Here is a 21,655-nt window from a genome sequence, read left to right as displayed (position 1 = left end):
CGTCTTTTGTATGACTCAGGTGAAATCCTTCCGGTTCCAGTACAGACTTGTAAGAACACTCTCTAATTGTGGTAATACTCTTATAATACGCAATTAGAGTCTCCAGAAATGATTAAAATCTTGGAAGATACACTTGAAATAAAAGTAAATAGATTCTTACTACATTTCCTGCCGTTTTTAATCACAGACATTACCCGTGGAAAGCCGTGAAATGACCGGAAAACTGATAATATTTACAACTCCGGGCACTTTAGGGAGCGTTTTCAGTTGCATTTGCTTTCAAATATTAGGAATTCTTGTTTATAGAGCTTAAAATTTGTGTAGAAAGCCGGTAAGTGAGGACTATACTGCTTATGTTTGCAATTGAGGCCGAATTATTCTGGCGTCTTTAGTATGACTCAGGTGAAATCCTTACGGTTCCAGTACATAGTTCTAAGAACACACTCTACTTGTGGTAAAACTCTTAAAATACGCAATTAGAGTTTCCAGAAACGATTAGAAACTTGGAAGATACTCTTGAAATAAAAGTAAATAGATTCTAACTACATATCCTGCCGTTTTTAATCACAGACATTACCCGTGGAAAGCCGTGAAATGACCAGAAAACTGATAATATTTACAACTCCGGGCACTTTAGGGAGCGTTTTCACTTGAATTTGCTTTCAAATATTAGGAATTCTTGTTTATACAGCTTAAAATTTGTGTAGAAAGCCTGTAAGTGAGGACTATACTGCTTATGTTTACAATTGAGGCCGAATTATTCTGGCGTCTTTGGTATAACTCAGGTGAAATACTTACGGTTCCAGTACAGACTTGTTAGAACACTCTCTAATTGTGGTAATACTCTTATAATACGCAATTAGAGTTTCCAGAAATGATTAAAAACTTGGAAGATACACTTGAAATAAAAGTAAATAGATTCTTACTACATTTCCTGCCGTTCTTAATAGCAGACATTACCAGTGGAAAGCCGTGGAATGACCAGAAAACTGATAATATTTACAACTCCGAGCACTTTAGGGAGCGTTTTCACTTGAATTTTCTTTATAATATTAGGAATTCTTGTTTATACAGCTCAAAATTTGTGTAGAAAGGCTGTAATTGAGGACTATACTGCTTATGTTTAAAATTGAGGCCGAATTATTCTAGCGTCTTTTGTATGACTCAGGTGAAATCCTTCCGGTTCCAGTACAGACTTGTAAGAACACTCTCTAATTGTGGTAATACTCTTATAATACGCAATTAGAGTCTCCAGAAATGATTAAAATCTTGGAAGATACACTTGAAATAAAAGTAAATAGATTCTTACTACATTTCCTGCCGTTTTTAATCACAGACATTACCCGTGTAAAGCCGTGAAATGACCGGAAAACTGATAATATTTACAACTCCGGGCACTTTAGGGAGCGTTTTCAGTTGAATTTGCTTTCAAATATTAGGAATTCTTGTTTTTACAATTAAAATTTGTGTAGAAAGCCGGTAAGTGAGGACTATACTGCTTATGTTTACAATTGAGGCCGAATTAATCTGGCGTCTTTGGAATGACACAGGTGAAATCCTTACGGTTCCAGTACATACTTGTAAGAACACACTCTACTTGTGGTAAAAATCTTAAAATACGCAATTAGAGTTTCCAGAAACTATTAGAAACTTGGAAGATACACTTGAAATAAAAGTAAATAGATTCTAACTACATTTCCTGCCGTTTTTAATCACAGACATTACCCGTGGAAAGCCGTGGAATGACCAGAAAACTGATAATATTTACAACTCCGGGCACTTTAGGGAGCGTTTTCAGTTGAATTTGCTTTCAAATATTAGGAATTCTTGTTTATACAGCTTATAATTTGTGTAGAAAGCCGGTAAGTGAGGACTATACTGCTTATGTTTGCAATTGAGGCCGAATTATTCTGTCGTCTTTTGTATGACTCAGGTGAAATCCTTACGGTTCCAGTACATAGTTCTAAGAACACACTCTACTTGTGGTAAAACTCTTAAAATACGCAATTAGAGTTTCCAGAAACGATTAGAAACTTGGAAGATACTCTTGAAATAAAAGTAAATAGATTCTAACTACATATCCTGCCGTTTTTAATCACAGACATTACCCGTGGAAAGCCGTGAAATGACCAGGAAACTGATAATATTTACAACTCCGGGCACTTTAGGGAGCGTTTTCAGTTGAATTTGCTTTCAAATATTAGGAATTCTTGTTTATACAGCTTAAAATTTATGTAGAAAGCCTGTAAGTGAGGACCATACTGCTTATGTTTACAATTGAGGCCGAATTATTCTGGCGTCTTTGGTATAACTCAGGTGAAATCCTTACGGTTCCAGTACAGACTTGTTAGAACACTCTCTAATTGTGGTAATACTCTTATAATACGCAATTAGAGTTTCCAGAAATGATTAAAAACTTGAAAGATACACTTGAAATAAAAGTAAATAGATTCTTACTACATTTCCTGCCGTTCTTAATAGCAGACATTACCAGTGGAAAGCCGTGGAATGACCAGAAAACTGATAATATTTACAACTCCGAGCACTTTAGGGAGCGTTTTCACTTGAATTTTCTTTATAATATTAGGAATTCTTGTTTATACAGCTCAAAATTTGTGTAGAAAGGCTGTAATTGAGGACTATACTGCTTATGTTTAAAATTGAGGCCGAATTATTCTAGCGTCTTTTGTATGACTCAGGTGAAATCCTTCCGGTTCCAGTACAGACTTGTAAGAACACTCTCTAATTGTGGTAATACTCTTAAAATACGCAATTAGAGTTTCCAGAAACGATTAGAAACTTGGAAGATACTCTTGAAATAAAAGTAAATAGATTCTAACTACATTTCCTGCCGTTTTTAATCACAGACATTACCCGTGGAAAGCCGTGGAATGACCAGAAAACTGATAATAGTTACAACTCCGGGCACTTTAGGGAGCGTTTTCAGTTGAATTTGCTTTCAAATATTAGGAATTCTTGTTTATACAGCTTATAATTTGTGTAGAAAGCCGGTAAGTGAGGACTATACTGCTTATGTTTACAATTGAGGCCGAATTATTCTGTCGTCTTTTGTATGACTCAGGTGAAATCCTTACGGTTCCAGTACAGACTTGTTAGAACACTCTCTAATTGTGGTAATACTCTTATAATACGCAATTAGAGTTTCCAGAAATGATTAAAAACTTGGAAGATACACTTGAAATAAAAGTAAATAGATTCCTACTACATTTCCTGCCGTTCTTAATCACAGACATTACCAGTGGAAAGCCGTGGAATGACCAGAAAACTGATAATATTTACAACTCCGGGCACTTTAGGGAGCGTATTCAGTTGAATTTGCTTTCAAATATTAGGAATTCTTGTTTATACAGCTTAAAATTTGTGTAGAAAGCCTGTAAGTGAGGACTATACTGCTTATGTTTACAATTGAGGCCGAATTATTCTGCCGTCTTTGGTATAACTCAGGTGAAATACTTACGGTTCCAGTACATACTTGTAAGAACACTCTCTACTTGTGGCAAAACTCTTAAAATACGCAATTAGAGTTTCCAGAAACGATTAGAAACTTGGAAGATACTCTTGAAATAAAAGTAAATAGATTCTAACTACATATCCTGCCGTTTTTAATCACAGACATTACCCGTGGAAAGCCGTGAAACGACCAGAAAACTGATAATATTTACAACTCCGGGCACTTTAGGGAGCGTTTTCACTTGAATTTGCTTAAAAATATTAGGAATTCTTGTTTATACAGCTTAAAATTTGTGTAGAAAGCCTGTAAGTGAGGACTATACTGCTTATGTTTACAATTGAGGCCGAATTATTCTGGCGTCTTTGGTATAACTCAGGTGAAATACTTACGGTTCCAGTACATACTTGTAAGAACACTCTCTACTTGTGGCAAAACTCTTAAAATACGCAATTAGAGTTTCCAGAAACGATTAGAAACTTGGAAGATACACATGAAATAAAAGTAAATAGATTCTATCTACATTTCCTGCCGTTTTTAATCACAGACATTACCCGTGGAAAGCCGTGTAATGACCAGAAAACTGATAATATTTACAACTCCGGGCACTTTAGGGAGCGTTTTCAGTTGAATTTGCTTTCAAATATTAGGAATTCTTGTTTATACAATTAAAATTTGTGTAGAAAGCCGGTAAGTGAGGACTATACTGCTTATGTTTACAATTGAGGCCGAATTAATCTGGCGTCTTTGGAATGACACAGGTGAAATCCTTACGGTTCCAGTACAGACTTGTTAGAACACTCTCTAATTGTGGTAATACTCTTATAATACGCAATTAGAGTTTCCAGAAATGATTAAAAACTTGGAAGATACACTTGAAATAAAAGTAAATAGATTCCTACTACATTTCCTGCCGTTCTTAATCACAGACATTACCAGTGGAAAGCCGTGGAATGACCAGAAAACTGATAATATTTACAACTCCGGGCACTTTAGGGAGCGTATTCAGTTGAATATGCTTTCAAATATTAGGAATTCTTGTTTATACAGCTTAAAATTTGTGTAGAAAGCCTGTAAGTGAGGACTATACTGCTTATGTTTACAATTGAGGCCGAATTATTCTGGCGTCTTTGGTATAACTCAGGTGAAATACTTACGGTTCCAGTACATACTTGTAAGAACACTCTCTACTTGTGGCAAAACTCTTAAAATACGCAATTAGAGTTTCCAGAAACGATTAGAAACTTGGAAGATACACATGAAATAAAAGTAAATAGATTCTATCTACATTTCCTGCCGTTTTTAATCACAGACATTACCCGTGGAAAGCCGTGTAATGACCAGAAAACTGATAATATTTACAACTCCGGGCACTTTAGGGAGCGTTTTCAGTTGAATTTGCTTTCAAATATTAGGAATTCTTGTTTATACAGCTTAAAATTTGTGTAGAAAGCCTGTAAGTGAGGACTATACTGCTTATGTTTACAATTGAGGCCGAATTATTCTGGCGTCTTTTGTATGACTCAGGTGAAATCCTTACGGTTTCAGTACAGACTTGTTAGAACACTCTCTAATTGTGGTAATACTCTTATAATACGCAATTAGAGTTTCCAGAAATGATTAAAAACTTGGAAGATACACTTGAAATAAAAGTAAATAGATTCCTACTACATTTCCTGCCGTTCTTAATCACAGACATTACCAGTGGAAAGCCGTGGAATGACCAGAAAACTGATAATATTTACAACTCCGAGCACTTTAGGGAGCGTTTTCACTTGAATTTTCTTTATAATATTAGGAATTCTTGTTTATACAGCTCAAAATTTGTGTAGAAAGGCTGTAATTGAGGACTATACTGCTTATGTTTAAAATTGAGGCCGAATTATTCTAGCGTCTTTTGTATGACTCAGGTGAAATCCTTCCGGTTCCAGTACAGACTTGTAAGAACACTCTCTAATTGTGGTAATACTCTTATAATACGCAATTAGAGTCTCCAGAAATGATTAAAATCTTGGAAGATACACTTGAAATAAAAGTAAATAGATTCTTACTACATTTCCTGCCGTTTTTAATCACAGACATTACCCGTGGAAAGCCGTGAAATGACCGGAAAACTGATAATATTTACAACTCCGGGCACTTTAGGGAGCGTTTTCAGTTGCATTTGCTTTCAAATATTAGGAATTCTTGTTTATAGAGCTTAAAATTTGTGTAGAAAGCCGGTAAGTGAGGACTATACTGCTTATGTTTGCAATTGAGGCCGAATTATTCTGGCGTCTTTAGTATGACTCAGGTGAAATCCTTACGGTTCCAGTACATAGTTCTAAGAACACACTCTACTTGTGGTAAAACTCTTAAAATACGCAATTAGAGTTTCCAGAAACGATTAGAAACTTGGAAGATACTCTTGAAATAAAAGTAAATAGATTCTAACTACATATCCTGCCGTTTTTAATCACAGACATTACCCGTGGAAAGCCGTGAAATGACCAGAAAACTGATAATATTTACAACTCCGGGCACTTTAGGGAGCGTTTTCACTTGAATTTGCTTTCAAATATTAGGAATTCTTGTTTATACAGCTTAAAATTTGTGTAGAAAGCCTGTAAGTGAGGACTATACTGCTTATGTTTACAATTGAGGCCGAATTATTCTGGCGTCTTTGGTATAACTCAGGTGAAATACTTACGGTTCCAGTACAGACTTGTTAGAACACTCTCTAATTGTGGTAATACTCTTATAATACGCAATTAGAGTTTCCAGAAATGATTAAAAACTTGGAAGATACACTTGAAATAAAAGTAAATAGATTCTTACTACATTTCCTGCCGTTCTTAATAGCAGACATTACCAGTGGAAAGCCGTGGAATGACCAGAAAACTGATAATATTTACAACTCCGAGCACTTTAGGGAGCGTTTTCACTTGAATTTTCTTTATAATATTAGGAATTCTTGTTTATACAGCTCAAAATTTGTGTAGAAAGGCTGTAATTGAGGACTATACTGCTTATGTTTAAAATTGAGGCCGAATTATTCTAGCGTCTTTTGTATGACTCAGGTGAAATCCTTCCGGTTCCAGTACAGACTTGTAAGAACACTCTCTAATTGTGGTAATACTCTTATAATACGCAATTAGAGTCTCCAGAAATGATTAAAATCTTGGAAGATACACTTGAAATAAAAGTAAATAGATTCTTACTACATTTCCTGCCGTTTTTAATCACAGACATTACCCGTGTAAAGCCGTGAAATGACCGGAAAACTGATAATATTTACAACTCCGGGCACTTTAGGGAGCGTTTTCAGTTGAATTTGCTTTCAAATATTAGGAATTCTTGTTTATACAATTAAAATTTGTGTAGAAAGCCGGTAAGTGAGGACTATACTGCTTATGTTTACAATTGAGGCCGAATTAATCTGGCGTCTTTGGAATGACACAGGTGAAATCCTTACGGTTCCAGTACATACTTGTAAGAACACACTCTACTTGTGGTAAAAATCTTAAAATACGCAATTAGAGTTTCCAGAAACTATTAGAAACTTGGAAGATACACTTGAAATAAAAGTAAATAGATTCTAACTACATTTCCTGCCGTTTTTAATCACAGACATTACCCGTGGAAAGCCGTGGAATGACCAGAAAACTGATAATATTTACAACTCCGGGCACTTTAGGGAGCGTTTTCAGTTGAATTTGCTTTCAAATATTAGGAATTCTTGTTTATACAGCTTATAATTTGTGTAGAAAGCCGGTAAGTGAGGACTATACTGCTTATGTTTGCAATTGAGGCCGAATTATTCTGTCGTCTTTTGTATGACTCAGGTGAAATCCTTACGGTTCCAGTACATAGTTCTAAGAACACACTCTACTTGTGGTAAAACTCTTAAAATACGCAATTAGAGTTTCCAGAAACGATTAGAAACTTGGAAGATACTCTTGAAATAAAAGTAAATAGATTCTAACTACATATCCTGCCGTTTTTAATCACAGACATTACCCGTGGAAAGCCGTGAAATGACCAGGAAACTGATAATATTTACAACTCCGGGCACTTTAGGGAGCGTTTTCAGTTGAATTTGCTTTCAAATATTAGGAATTCTTGTTTATACAGCTTAAAATTTATGTAGAAAGCCTGTAAGTGAGGACCATACTGCTTATGTTTACAATTGAGGCCGAATTATTCTGGCGTCTTTGGTATAACTCAGGTGAAATCCTTACGGTTCCAGTACAGACTTGTTAGAACACTCTCTAATTGTGGTAATACTCTTATAATACGCAATTAGAGTTTCCAGAAATGATTAAAAACTTGAAAGATACACTTGAAATAAAAGTAAATAGATTCTTACTACATTTCCTGCCGTTCTTAATAGCAGACATTACCAGTGGAAAGCCGTGGAATGACCAGAAAACTGATAATATTTACAACTCCGAGCACTTTAGGGAGCGTTTTCACTTGAATTTTCTTTATAATATTAGGAATTCTTGTTTATACAGCTCAAAATTTGTGTAGAAAGGCTGTAATTGAGGACTATACTGCTTATGTTTAAAATTGAGGCCGAATTATTCTAGCGTCTTTTGTATGACTCAGGTGAAATCCTTCCGGTTCCAGTACAGACTTGTAAGAACACTCTCTAATTGTGGTAATACTCTTAAAATACGCAATTAGAGTTTCCAGAAACGATTAGAAACTTGGAAGATACTCTTGAAATAAAAGTAAATAGATTCTAACTACATTTCCTGCCGTTTTTAATCACAGACATTACCCGTGGAAAGCCGTGGAATGACCAGAAAACTGATAATAGTTACAACTCCGGGCACTTTAGGGAGCGTTTTCAGTTGAATTTGCTTTCAAATATTAGGAATTCTTGTTTATACAGCTTATAATTTGTGTAGAAAGCCGGTAAGTGAGGACTATACTGCTTATGTTTACAATTGAGGCCGAATTATTCTGTCGTCTTTTGTATGACTCAGGTGAAATCCTTACGGTTCCAGTACAGACTTGTTAGAACACTCTCTAATTGTGGTAATACTCTTATAATACGCAATTAGAGTTTCCAGAAATGATTAAAAACTTGGAAGATACACTTGAAATAAAAGTAAATAGATTCCTACTACATTTCCTGCCGTTCTTAATCACAGACATTACCAGTGGAAAGCCGTGGAATGACCAGAAAACTGATAATATTTACAACTCCGGGCACTTTAGGGAGCGTATTCAGTTGAATTTGCTTTCAAATATTAGGAATTCTTGTTTATACAGCTTAAAATTTGTGTAGAAAGCCTGTAAGTGAGGACTATACTGCTTATGTTTACAATTGAGGCCGAATTATTCTGGCGTCTTTGGTATAACTCAGGTGAAATACTTACGGTTCCAGTACATACTTGTAAGAACACTCTCTACTTGTGGCAAAACTCTTAAAATACGCAATTAGAGTTTCCAGAAACGATTAGAAACTTGGAAGATACTCTTGAAATAAAAGTAAATAGATTCTAACTACATATCCTGCCGTTTTTAATCACAGACATTACCCGTGGAAAGCCGTGAAACGACCAGAAAACTGATAATATTTACAACTCCGGGCACTTTAGGGAGCGTTTTCACTTGAATTTGCTTAAAAATATTAGGAATTCTTGTTTATACAGCTTAAAATTTGTGTAGAAAGCCTGTAAGTGAGGACTATACTGCTTATGTTTACAATTGAGGCCGAATTATTCTGGCGTCTTTGGTATAACTCAGGTGAAATACTTACGGTTCCAGTACATACTTGTAAGAACACTCTCTACTTGTGGCAAAACTCTTAAAATACGCAATTAGAGTTTCCAGAAACGATTAGAAACTTGGAAGATACACATGAAATAAAAGTAAATAGATTCTATCTACATTTCCTGCCGTTTTTAATCACAGACATTACCCGTGGAAAGCCGTGTAATGACCAGAAAACTGATAATATTTACAACTCCGGGCACTTTAGGGAGCGTTTTCAGTTGAATTTGCTTTCAAATATTAGGAATTCTTGTTTATACAGCTTATAATATGTGTAGAAAGCCTGAAAGTGAGGACTATACTGCTTATGTTTACAATTGAGGCCGAATTATTCTGGCGTCTTTGGTATGACTCAGGTGAAATACTTACGGTTCCAGTACATACTTGTAAGAACACTCTCTACTTGTGGTAAAACTCTTAAAATACGCAATTAGAGTTTCCAGAAACGATTAGAAACTTGGAAGATACACATGAAATAAAAGTAAATAGATTCTAACTACATTTCCTGCCGTTTTCAATCACAGACATTACCCATGGAAAGCCGTGGAATGACCAGAAAACTGATAATATTTACAACTCCGGGCACTTTAGGGAGCGTTTTCAGTTGAATTTGCTTTCAAATATTAGGAATTCTTGTTTATACAGCTTAAAATTTGTGTAGAAAGCCGGTAAGTGAGGACTATACTGCTTATGTTTACAATTGAGGCCGAATTATTCTGTCGTCTTTTGTATGACTCAGGTGAAATCCTTACGGTTCTAGTACAGACTTGTTAGAACACTCTCTAATTGTGGTAATACTCTTATAATACGCAATTAGAGTTTCCAGAAATGATTAAACACTTGGAAGATACACTTGAAATAAAAGGAAATAGATTCTTACTACATTTCCTGCCGTTCTTAATCACAGACATTACCAGTGGAAAGCCGTGGAATGACCAGAAAACTGATAATATTTACAACTCCGAGCACTTTAGGGAGCGTTTTCACTTGAATTTTCTTTATAATATTAGGAATTCTTGTTTATACAGCTCAAAATTTGTGTAGAAAGGCTGTAATTGAGGACTATACTGCTTATGTTTAAAATTGAGGCCGAATTATTCTAGCGTCTTTTGTATGACTCAGGTGAAATCCTTCCGGTTCCAGTACAGACTTGTAAGAACACTCTCTAATTGTGGTAATACTCTTATAATACGCAATTAGAGTCTCCAGAAATGATTAAAATCTTGGAAGATACACTTGAAATAAAAGTAAATAGATTCTTACTACATTTCCTGCCGTTTTTAATCACAGACATTACCCGTGGAAAGCCGTGAAATGACCGGAAAACTGATAATATTTACAACTCCGCGCACTTTAGGGAGCGTTTTCAGTTGAATTTGCTTTCAAATATTAGGAATTCTTGTTTATACAGCTTAAAATTTGTGTAGAAAGCCGGTAAGTGAGGACTATACTGCTTATGTTTACAATTGAGGCCTAATTATTCTGGCGTCTTTGGTATGACTCAGGTGAAATCCTTACGGTTCCAGTACATAGTTGTAAGAACACACTCTACTTGTGGTAAAACTCTTAAAATACGCAATTAGAGTTTCCAGAAACGATTAGAAACTTGGAAGATACACTTGAAATAAAAGTAAATAGATTCTAACTACATATCCTGCCGTTTTTAATCACAGACATTACCCGTGGAAAGCCGTGAAATGACCAGAAAACTGATAATATTTACAACTCCGGGCACTTTAGGGAGCGTTTTCACTTGAATTTGCTTTCAAATATTAGGAATTCTTGTTTATACAGCTTAAAATTTGTGTAGAAAGCCTGTAAGTGAGGACTATACTGCTTATGTTTACAATTGAGGCCGAATTATTCTGGCGTCTTTGGTATAACTCAGGTGAAATCCTTACGGTTCCAGTACATACTTGTAAGAACACTCTCTACTTGTGGCAAAACTCTTAAAATACGCAATTAGAGTTTCCAGAAACGATTAGAAACTTGGAAGATACACATGAAATAAAAGTAAATAGATTCTATCTACATTTCCTGCCGTTTTTAATCACAGACATTACCCGTGGAAAGCCGTGTAATGACCAGAAAACTGATAATATTTACAACTCCGGGCACTTTAGGGAGCGTTTTCAGTTGAATTTGCTTTCAAATATTAGGAATTCTTGTTTATACAGCTTATAATTTGTGTAGAAAGCCTGAAAGTGAGGACTATACTGCTTATGTTTACAATTGAGGCCTAATTATTCTGGCGTCTTTGGTATGACTCAGGTGAAATACTTACGGTTCCAGTACATACTTGTAAGAACACTCTCTACTTGTGGTAAAACTCTTAAAATACTCAATTAGAGTTTCCAGAAACGATTAGAAACTTGGAAGATACACATGAAATAAAAGTAAATAGATTCTAACTACATTTCCTGCCGTTTTTAATCACAGACATTACCCGTGGAAAGCCGTGGAATGACCAGAAAACTGATAATATTTACAACTCCGGGCACTTTAGGGAGCGTTTTCAGTTGAATTTGCTTTCAAATATTAGGAATTCTTGTTTATACAGCTTATAATTTGTGTAGAAAGCCGGTAAGTGAGGACTATACTGCTTATGTTTACAATTGAGGCCGAATTATTCTGTCGTCTTTTGTATGACTCAGGTGAAATCCTTACGGTTCCAGTACAGACTTGTTAGAACACTCTCTAATTGTGGTAATACTCTTATAATACGCAATTAGAGTTTCCAGAAATGATTAAAAACTTGGAAGATACACTTGAAATAAAAGTAAATAGATTCCTACTACATTTCCTGCCGTTCTTAATCACAGACATTACCAGTGGAAAGCCGTGGAATGACCAGAAAACTGATAATATTTACAACTCCGAGCACTTTAGGGAGCGTTTTCACTTGAATTTTCTTTATAATATTAGGAATTCTTGTTTATACAGCTCAAAATTTGTGTAGAAAGGCTGTAATTGAGGACTATACTGCTTATGTTTAAAATTGAGGCCGAATTATTCTAGCGTCTTTTGTATGACTCAGGTGAAATCCTTCCGGTTCCAGTACAGACTTGTAAGAACACTCTCTAATTGTGGTAATACTCTTATAATACGCAATTAGAGTCTCCAGAAATGATTAAAATCTTGGAAGATACACTTGAAATAAAAGTAAGTAGATTCTTACTACATTTCCTGCCGTTTTTAATCACAGACATTACCCGTGGAAAGCCGTGGAATGACCAGAAAACTGATAATAGTTACAACTCCGGGCACTTTAGGGAGCGTTTTCAGTTGAATTTGCTTTCAAATATTAGGAATTCTTGTTTATACAGCTTATAATTTGTGTAGAAAGCCGGTAAGTGAGGACTATACTGCTTATGTTTACAATTGAGGCCGAATTATTCTGTCGTCTTTTGTATGACTCAGGTGAAATCCTTACGGTTCCAGTACAGACTTGTTAGAACACTCTCTAATTGTGGTAATACTCTTATAATACGCAATTAGAGTTTCCAGAAATGATTAAAAACTTGGAAGATACACTTGAAATAAAAGTAAGTAGATTCCTACTACATTTCCTGCCGTTCTTAATCACAGACATTACCTGTGGAAAGCCGTGGAATGACCAGAAAACTGATAATATTTACAACTCCGGGCACTTTAGGGAGCGTATTCAGTTGAATTTGCTTTCAAATATTAGGAATTCTTGTTTATACAGCTTAAAATTTGTGTAGAAAGCCTGTAAGTGAGGACTATACTGCTTATGTTTACAATTGAGGCCGAATTATTCTGGCGTCTTTGGTATAACTCAGGTGAAATACTTACGGTTCCAGTACACACTTGTAAGAACACTCTCTACTTGTGGCAAAACTCTTAAAATACGCAATTAGAGTTTCCAGAAACGATTAGAAACTTGGAAGATACTCTTGAAATAAAAGTAAATAGATTCTAACTACATATCCTGCCGTTTTTAATCACAGACATTACCCGTGGAAAGCCGTGAAACGACCAGAAAACTGATAATATTTACAACTCCGGGCACTTTAGGGAGCGTTTTCACTTGAATTTGCTTAAAAATATTAGGAATTCTTGTTTATACAGCTTAAAATTTGTGTAGAAAGCCTGTAAGTGAGGACTATACTGCTTATGTTTACAATTGAGGCCGAATTATTCTGGCGTCTTTGGTATAACTCAGGTGAAATACTTACGGTTCCAGTACATACTTGTAAGAACACTCTCTACTTGTGGCAAAACTCTTAAAATACGCAATTAGAGTTTCCAGAAACGATTAGAAACTTGGAAGATACACATGAAATAAAAGTAAATAGATTCTATCTACATTTCCTGCCGTTTTTAATCACAGACATTACCCGTGGAAAGCCGTGTAATGACCAGAAAACTGATAATATTTACAACTCCGGGCACTTTAGGGAGCGTTTTCAGTTGAATTTGCTTTCAAATATTACGAATTCTTGTTTATACAGCTTATAATATGTGTAGAAAGCCTGAAAGTGAGGACTATACTGCTTATGTTTACAATTGAGGCCGAATTATTCTGGCGTCTTTGGTATGACTCAGGTGAAATACTTACGGTTCCAGTACATACTTGTAAGAACACTCTCTACTTGTGGTAAAACTCTTAAAATACGCAATTAGAGTTTCCAGAAACGATTAGAAACTTGGAAGATACACATGAAATAAAAGTAAATAGATTCTAACTACATTTCCTGCAGTTTTCAATCACAGACATTACCCATGGAAAGCCGTGGAATGACCAGAAAACTGATAATATTTACAACTCCGGGCACTTTAGGGAGCGTTTTCAGTTGAATTTGCTTTCAAATATTAGGAATTCTTGTTTATACAGCTTAAAATTTGTGTAGAAAGCCGGTAAGTGAGGACTATACTGCTTATGTTTACAATTGAGGCCGAATTATTCTGTCGTCTTTTGTATGACTCAGGTGAAATCCTTACGGTTCTAGTACAGACTTGTTAGAACACTCTCTAATTGTGGTAATACTCTTATAATACGCAATTAGAGTTTCCAGAAATGATTAAACACTTGGAAGATACACTTGAAATAAAAGGAAATAGATTCTTACTACATTTCCTGCCGTTCTTAATCACAGACATTACCAGTGGAAAGCCGTGGAATGACCAGAAAACTGATAATATTTACAACTCCGAGCACTTTAGGGAGCGTTTTCACTTGAATTTTCTTTATAATATTAGGAATTCTTGTTTATACAGCTCAAAATTTGTGTAGAAAGGCTGTAATTGAGGACTATACTGCTTATGTTTAAAATTGAGGCCGAATTATTCTAGCGTCTTTTGTATGACTCAGGTGAAATCCTTCCGGTTCCAGTACAGACTTGTAAGAACACTCTCTAATTGTGGTAATACTCTTATAATACGCAATTAGAGTCTCCAGAAATGATTAAAATCTTGGAAGATACACTTGAAATAAAAGTAAATAGATTCTTACTACATTTCCTGCCGTTTTTAATCACAGACATTACCCGTGGAAAGCCGTGAAATGACCGGAAAACTGATAATATTTACAACTCCGCGCATTTTAGGGAGCGTTTTCAGTTGAATTTGCTTTCAAATATTAGGAATTCTTGTTTATACAGCTTAAAATTTGTGTAGAAAGCCGGTAAGTGAGGACTATACTGCTTATGTTTACAATTGAGGCCTAATTATTCTGGCGTCTTTGGTATGACTCAGGTGAAATCCTTACGGTTCCAGTACATAGTTGTAAGAACACACTCTACTTGTGGTAAAACTCTTAAAATACGCAATTAGAGTTTCCAGAAACGATTAGAAACTTGGAAGATACACTTGAAATAAAAGTAAATAGATTCTAACTACATATCCTGCCGTTTTTAATCACAGACATTACCCGTGGAAAGCCGTGTAATGACCAGAAAACTGATAATATTTACAACTCCGGGCACTTTAGGGAGCGTTTTCACTTGAATTTGCTTTCAAATATTAGGAATTCTTGTTTATACAGCTTAAAATTTGTGTAGAAAGCCTGTAAGTGAGGACTATACTGCTTATGTTTACAATTGAGGCCGAATTATTCTGGCGTCTTTGGTATAACTCAGGTGAAATCCTTACGGTTCCAGTACATACTTGTAAGAACACTCTCTACTTGTGGCAAAACTCTTAAAATACGCAATTCGAGTTTCCAGAAACGATTAGAAACTTGGAAGATACACATGAAATAAAAGTAAATAGATTCTATCTACATTTCCTGCCGTTTTTAATCACAGACATTACCCGTGGAAAGCCGTGTAATGACCAGAAAACTGATAATATTTACAACTCCGGGCACTTTAGGGAGCGTTTTCAGTTGAATTTGCTTTCAAATATTAGGAATTCTTGTTTATACAGCTTATAATTTGTGTAGAAAGCCGGTAAGTGAGGACTATACTGCTTATGTTTACAATTGAGGCCGAATTATTCTGTCGTCTTTTGTATGACTCAGGTGAAATCCTTACGGTTCCAGTACAGACTTGTTAGAACACTCTCTAATTGTGGTAATACTCTTATAATACGCAATTAGAGTTTCCAGAAATGATTAAAAACTTGGAAGATACACTTGAAATAAAAGTAAATAGATTCCTACTACATTTCCTGCCGTTCTTAATCACAGACATTACCAGTGGAAAGCCGTGGAATGACCAGAAAACTGATAATATTTACAACTCCGAGCACTTTAGGGAGCGTTTTCACTTGAATTTTCTTTATAATATTAGGAATTCTTGTTTATACAGCTCAAAATTTGTGTAGAAAGGCTGTAATTGAGGACTATACTGCTTATGTTTAAAATTGAGGCCGAATTATTCTAGCGTCTTTTGTATGACTCAGGTGAAATCCTTCCGGTTCCAGTACAGACTTGTAAGAACACTCTCTAATTGTGGTAATACTCTTATAATACGCAATTAGAGTCTCCAGAAATGATTAAAATCTTGGAAGATACACTTGAAATAAAAGTAAGTAGATTCTTACTACATTTCCTGCCGTTTTTAATCACAGACATTACCCGTGGAAAGCCGTGAAATGACCGGAAAACTGATAATATTTACAACTCCGGGCACTTTAGGGAGCGTTTTCAGTTGAATTTGCTTTCAAATATTAGGAATTCTTGTTTATACAGCTTATAATTTGTGTAGAAAGCCTGAAAGTGAGGACTATACTGCTTATGTTTACAATTGAGGCCTAATTATTCTGGTGTCTTTGGTATGACTCAGGTGAAATACTTACGGTTCCAGTACATACTTGTAAGAACACTCTCTACTTGTGGTAAAACTCTTAAAATACTCAATTAGAGTTTCCAGAAACGATTAGAAACTTGGAAGATACACATGAAATAAAAGTAAGTAGATTCTAACTACATTTCCTGCCGTTTTTAATCACAGACATTACCCGTGGAAAGCCGTGGAATGACCAGAAAACTGATAATATTTACAACTCCGGGCACTTTAGGGAGCGTTTTCAGTTGAATTTGCTTTCAAATATTAGGAATTCTTGTTTATACAGCTTATAATTTGTGTAGAAAGCCGGTAAGTGAGGACTATACTGCTTATGTTTACAATTGAGGCCGAATTATTCTGTCGTCTTTTGTATGACTCAGGTGAAATCCTTACGGTTCCAGTACAGACTTGTTAGAACACTCTCTAATTGTGGTAATACTCTTATAATACGCAATTAGAGTTTCCAGAAATGATTAAAAACTTGGAAGATACACTTGAAATAAAAGTAAATAGATTCCTACTACATTTCCTGCCGTTCTTAATCACAGACATTACCAGTGGAAAGCCGTGGAATGACCAGAAAACTGATAATATTTACAACTCCGAGCACTTTAGGGAGCGTTTTCACTTGAATTTTCTTTATAATATTAGGAATTCTTGTTTATACAGCTCAAAATTTGTGTAGAATGGCTGTAATTGAGGACTATACTGCTTATGTTTAAAATTGAGGCCGAATTATTCTAGCGTCTTTTGTATGACTCAGGTGAAATCCTTCCGGTTCCAGTACAGACTTGTAAGAACACTCTCTAATTGTGGTAATACTCTTATAATACGCAATTAGAGTCTCCAGAAATGATTAAAATCTTGGAAGATACACTTGAAATAAAAGTAAGTAGATTCTTACTACATTTCCTGCCGTTTTTAATCACAGACATTACCCGTGGAAAGCCGTGAAATGACCGGAAAACTGATAATATTTACAACTCCGGGCACTTTAGGGAGCGTTTTCAGTTGAATTTGCTTTCAAATATTAGGAATTCTTGTTTATACAGCTTATAATTTGTGTAGAAAGCCGGTAAGTGAGGACTATACTGCTTATGTTTGCAATTGAGGCCGAATTATTCTGGCGTCTTTAGTATGACTCAGGTGAAATCCTTACGGTTCCAGTACATAGTTCTAAGAACACACTCTACTTGTGGTAAAACTCTTAAAATACGCAATTAGAGTTTCCAGAAATGATTAGAAACTTGGAAGATACTCTTGAAATAAAAGTAAATAGATTCTAACTACATATCCTGCCGTTTTTAATCACAGACATTACCCGTGGAAAGCCGTGAAATGACCAGAAAACTGATAATATTTACAACTCCGGGCACTTTAGGGAGCGTTTTCAGTTGAATTTGCTTTCAAATATTAGGAATTCTTGTTTATACAATTAAAATTTGTGTAGAAAGCCGGTAAGTGAGGACTATACTGCTTATGTTTACAATTGAGGCCGAATTATTCTGTCGTCTTTTGTATGACTCAGGTGAAATCCTTACGGTTCCAGTACAGACTTGTTAGAACACTCTCTAATTGTGGTAATACTCTTATAATACGCAATTAGAGTTTCCAGAAATGATTAAAAACTTGGAAGATACACTTGAAATAAAAGTAAATAGATTCCTACTACATTTCCTGCCGTTCTTAATCACAGACATTACCAATGGAAAGCCGTGGAATGACCAGAAAACTGATAATATTTACAACTCCGGGCACTTTAGGGAGCGTATTCAGTTGAATTTGCTTTCAAATATTAGGAATTCTTGTTTATACAGCTTAAAATTTGTGTAGAAAGCCTGTAAGTGAGGACTATACTGCTTATGTTTACAATTGAGGCCGAATTATTCTGGCGTCTTTGGTATAACTCAGGTGAAATACTTACGGTTCCAGTACATACTTGTAAAAACACTCTCTACTTGTGGCAAAACTCTTAAAATACGCAATTAGAGTTTCCAGAAACGATTAGAAACTTGGAAGATACACATGAAATAAAAGTAAATAGATTCTATCTACATTTCCTGCCGTTTTTAATCACAGACATTACCCGTGGAAAGCCGTGTAATGACCAGAAAACTGATAATATTTACAACTCCGGGCAATTTAGGGAGCGTTTTCAGTTGAATTTGCTTTCAAATATTAGGAATTCTTGTTTATAGAGCTTAAAATTTGTGTAGAAAGCCTGTAAGTGAGGACTATACTGCTTATGTTTACAATTGAGGCCGAATTATTCTGGCGTCTTTTGTATGACTCAGGTGAAATCCTTACGGTTCCAGTACAGACTTGTTAGAACACTCTCTAATTGTGGTAATACTCTTATAATACGCAATTAGAGTTTCCAGAAATGATTAAAAACTTGGAAGATACACTTGAAATAAAAGTAAATAGATTCCTACTACATTTCCTGCCGTTCTTAATCACAGACATTACCAGTGGAAAGCCGTGGAATGACCAGAAAACTGATAATATTTACAACTCCGAGCACTTTAGGGAGCGTTTTCACTTGAATTTTCTTTATAATATTAGGAATTCTTGTTTATACAGCTCAAAATTTGTGTAGAAAGGCTGTAATTGAGGACTATACTGCTTATGTTTAAAATTGAGGCCGAATTATTCTAGCGTCTTTTGTATGACTCAGGTGAAATCCTTCCGGTTCCAGTACAGACTTGTAAGAACACTCTCTAATTGTGGTAATACTCTTATAATACGCAATTAGAGTCTCCAGAAATGATTAAAATCTTGGAAGATACACTTGAAATAAAAGTAAATAGATTCTTACTACATTTCCTGCCGTTTTTAATCACAGACATTACCCGTGGAAAGCCGTGAAATGACCAGAAAACTGATAATAATTACAACTCCGGGCACTTTAGGGAGCGTTTTCACTTGAATTTGCTTTCAAATATTAGGAATTCTTGTTTATACAGCTTATAATTTGTGTAGAAAGCCGGTAAGTGAGGACTATACTGCTTATGTTTGCAATTGAGGCCGAATTAATCTGGCGTCTTTGGTATGACACAGGTGAAATCCTTACGGTTCCAGTACATACTTGTAAGAACACACTCTACTTGTGGTAAAAATCTTAAAATACGCAATTAGAGTTTCCAGAAACTATTAGAAACTTGGAAGATACACTTGAAATAAAAGTAAATAGATTCTAACTACATTTCCTGCCGTTTTTAATCACAGACATTACCCGTGGAAAGCCGTGGAATGACCAGAAAACTGATAATATTTACAACTCCGGGCACTTTAGGGAGCGTTTTCAGTTGAATTTGCTTTCAAATATTAGGAATTCTTGTTTATACAGCTTATAATTTGTGTAGAAAGCCGGTAAGTGAGGACTATACTGCTTATGTTTACAATTGAGTCCGAATTATTCTGTCGTCTTTTGTATGACTCAGGTGAAATCCTTACGGTTCCAGTACAGACTTGTTAGAACACTCTCTAATTGTGGTAATACTCTTATAATACGCAATTAGAGTTTCCAGAAATGATTAAAAACTTGGAAGATACACTTGAAATAAAAGTAAATAGATTCCTACTACATTTCCTGCCGTTCTTAATCACAGACATTACCAGTGGAAAGCCGTGGAATGACCAGAAAACTGATAATATTTACAACTCCGGGCACTTTAGGGAGCGTATTCAGTTGAATTTGCTTTCAAATATTAGGAATTCTTGTTTATACAGCTCAAAATTTGTGTAGAAAGGCTGTAATTGAGGACTATACTGCTTATGTTTAAAATTGAGGCCTAATTATTCTGGCGTCTTTGGTATAACTCAGGTGAAGTACTTACGGTTCCAGTACATACTTGTAAGAACACTCTCTACTTGTGGCAAAACTCTTAAAATACGCAATTAGAGTTTCCAGAAACGATTAGAAACTTGGAAGATACACATGAAATAAAAGTAAATAGATTCTATCTACATTTCCTGCCGTTTTTAATCACAGACATTACCCGTGGAAAGCCGTGTAATGACCAGAAAACTGATAATATTTACAACTCCGGGCACTTTAGGGAGCGTTTTCAGTTGAATTTGCTTTCAAATATTAGGAATTCTTGTTTATACAGCTTAAAATTTGTGTAGAAAGCCGGTAAGTGAGGACTATACTGCTTATGTTTACAATTGAGGCCGAATTATTCTGTCGTCTTTTGTATGACTCAGGTGAAATCCTTACGGTTCTAGTACAGACTTGTTAGAACACTCTCTAATTGTGGTAATACTCTTATAATACGCAATTAGAGTTTCCAGAAATGATTAAACACTTGGAAGATACACTTGAAATAAAAGGAAATAGATTCTTACTACATTTCCTGCCGTTCTTAATCACAGACATTACCAGTGGAAAGCCGTGGAATGACCAGAAAACTGATAATATTTACAAGTCCGAGCACTTTAGGGAGCGTTTTCACTTGAATTTTCTTTATAATATTAGGAATTCTTGTTTATACAGCTCAAAATTTGTGTAGAAAGGCTGTAATTGAGGACTATACTGCTTATGTTTAAAATTGAGGCCGAATTATTCTAGCGTCTTTTGTATGACTCAGGTGAAATCCTTCCGGTTCCAGTACAGACTTGTAAGAACACTCTCTAATTGTGGTAATACTCTTATAATACGCAATTAGAGTCTCCAGAAATGATTAAAATCTTGGAAGATACACTTGAAATAAAAGTAAGTAGATTCTTACTACATTTCCTGCCTTTTTTCATCACAGACATTACCCGTGGAAAGCCGTGAAATGACCGGAAAACTGATAATATTTACAACTCCGGGCACTTTAGGGAGCGTTTTCAGTTGAATTTGCTTTCAAATATTAGGAATTCTTGTTTATACAGCTTATAATTTGTGTAGAAAGCCGGTAAGTGAGGACTATACTGCTTATGTTTGCAATTGAGGCCGAATTAATCTGGCGTCTTTGGTATGACACAGGTGAAATCCTTACGGTTCCAGTACATACTTGTAAGAACACACTCTACTTGTGGTAAAAATCTTAAAATACGCAATTAGAGTTTCCAGAAACTATTAGAAACTTGGAAGATACACTTGAAATAAAAGTAAATAGATTCTAACTACATTTCCTGCCGTTTTTAATCACAGACATTACCCGTGGAAAGCCGTGGA

This window comes from Myotis nattereri (genome assembly GCF_964212035.1).
Source record: "Myotis nattereri genome assembly, chromosome: X".
NCBI lineage: Eukaryota > Metazoa > Chordata > Mammalia > Chiroptera > Vespertilionidae > Myotis > Myotis nattereri.
This window is presented reverse-complemented; position numbering follows the sequence as displayed.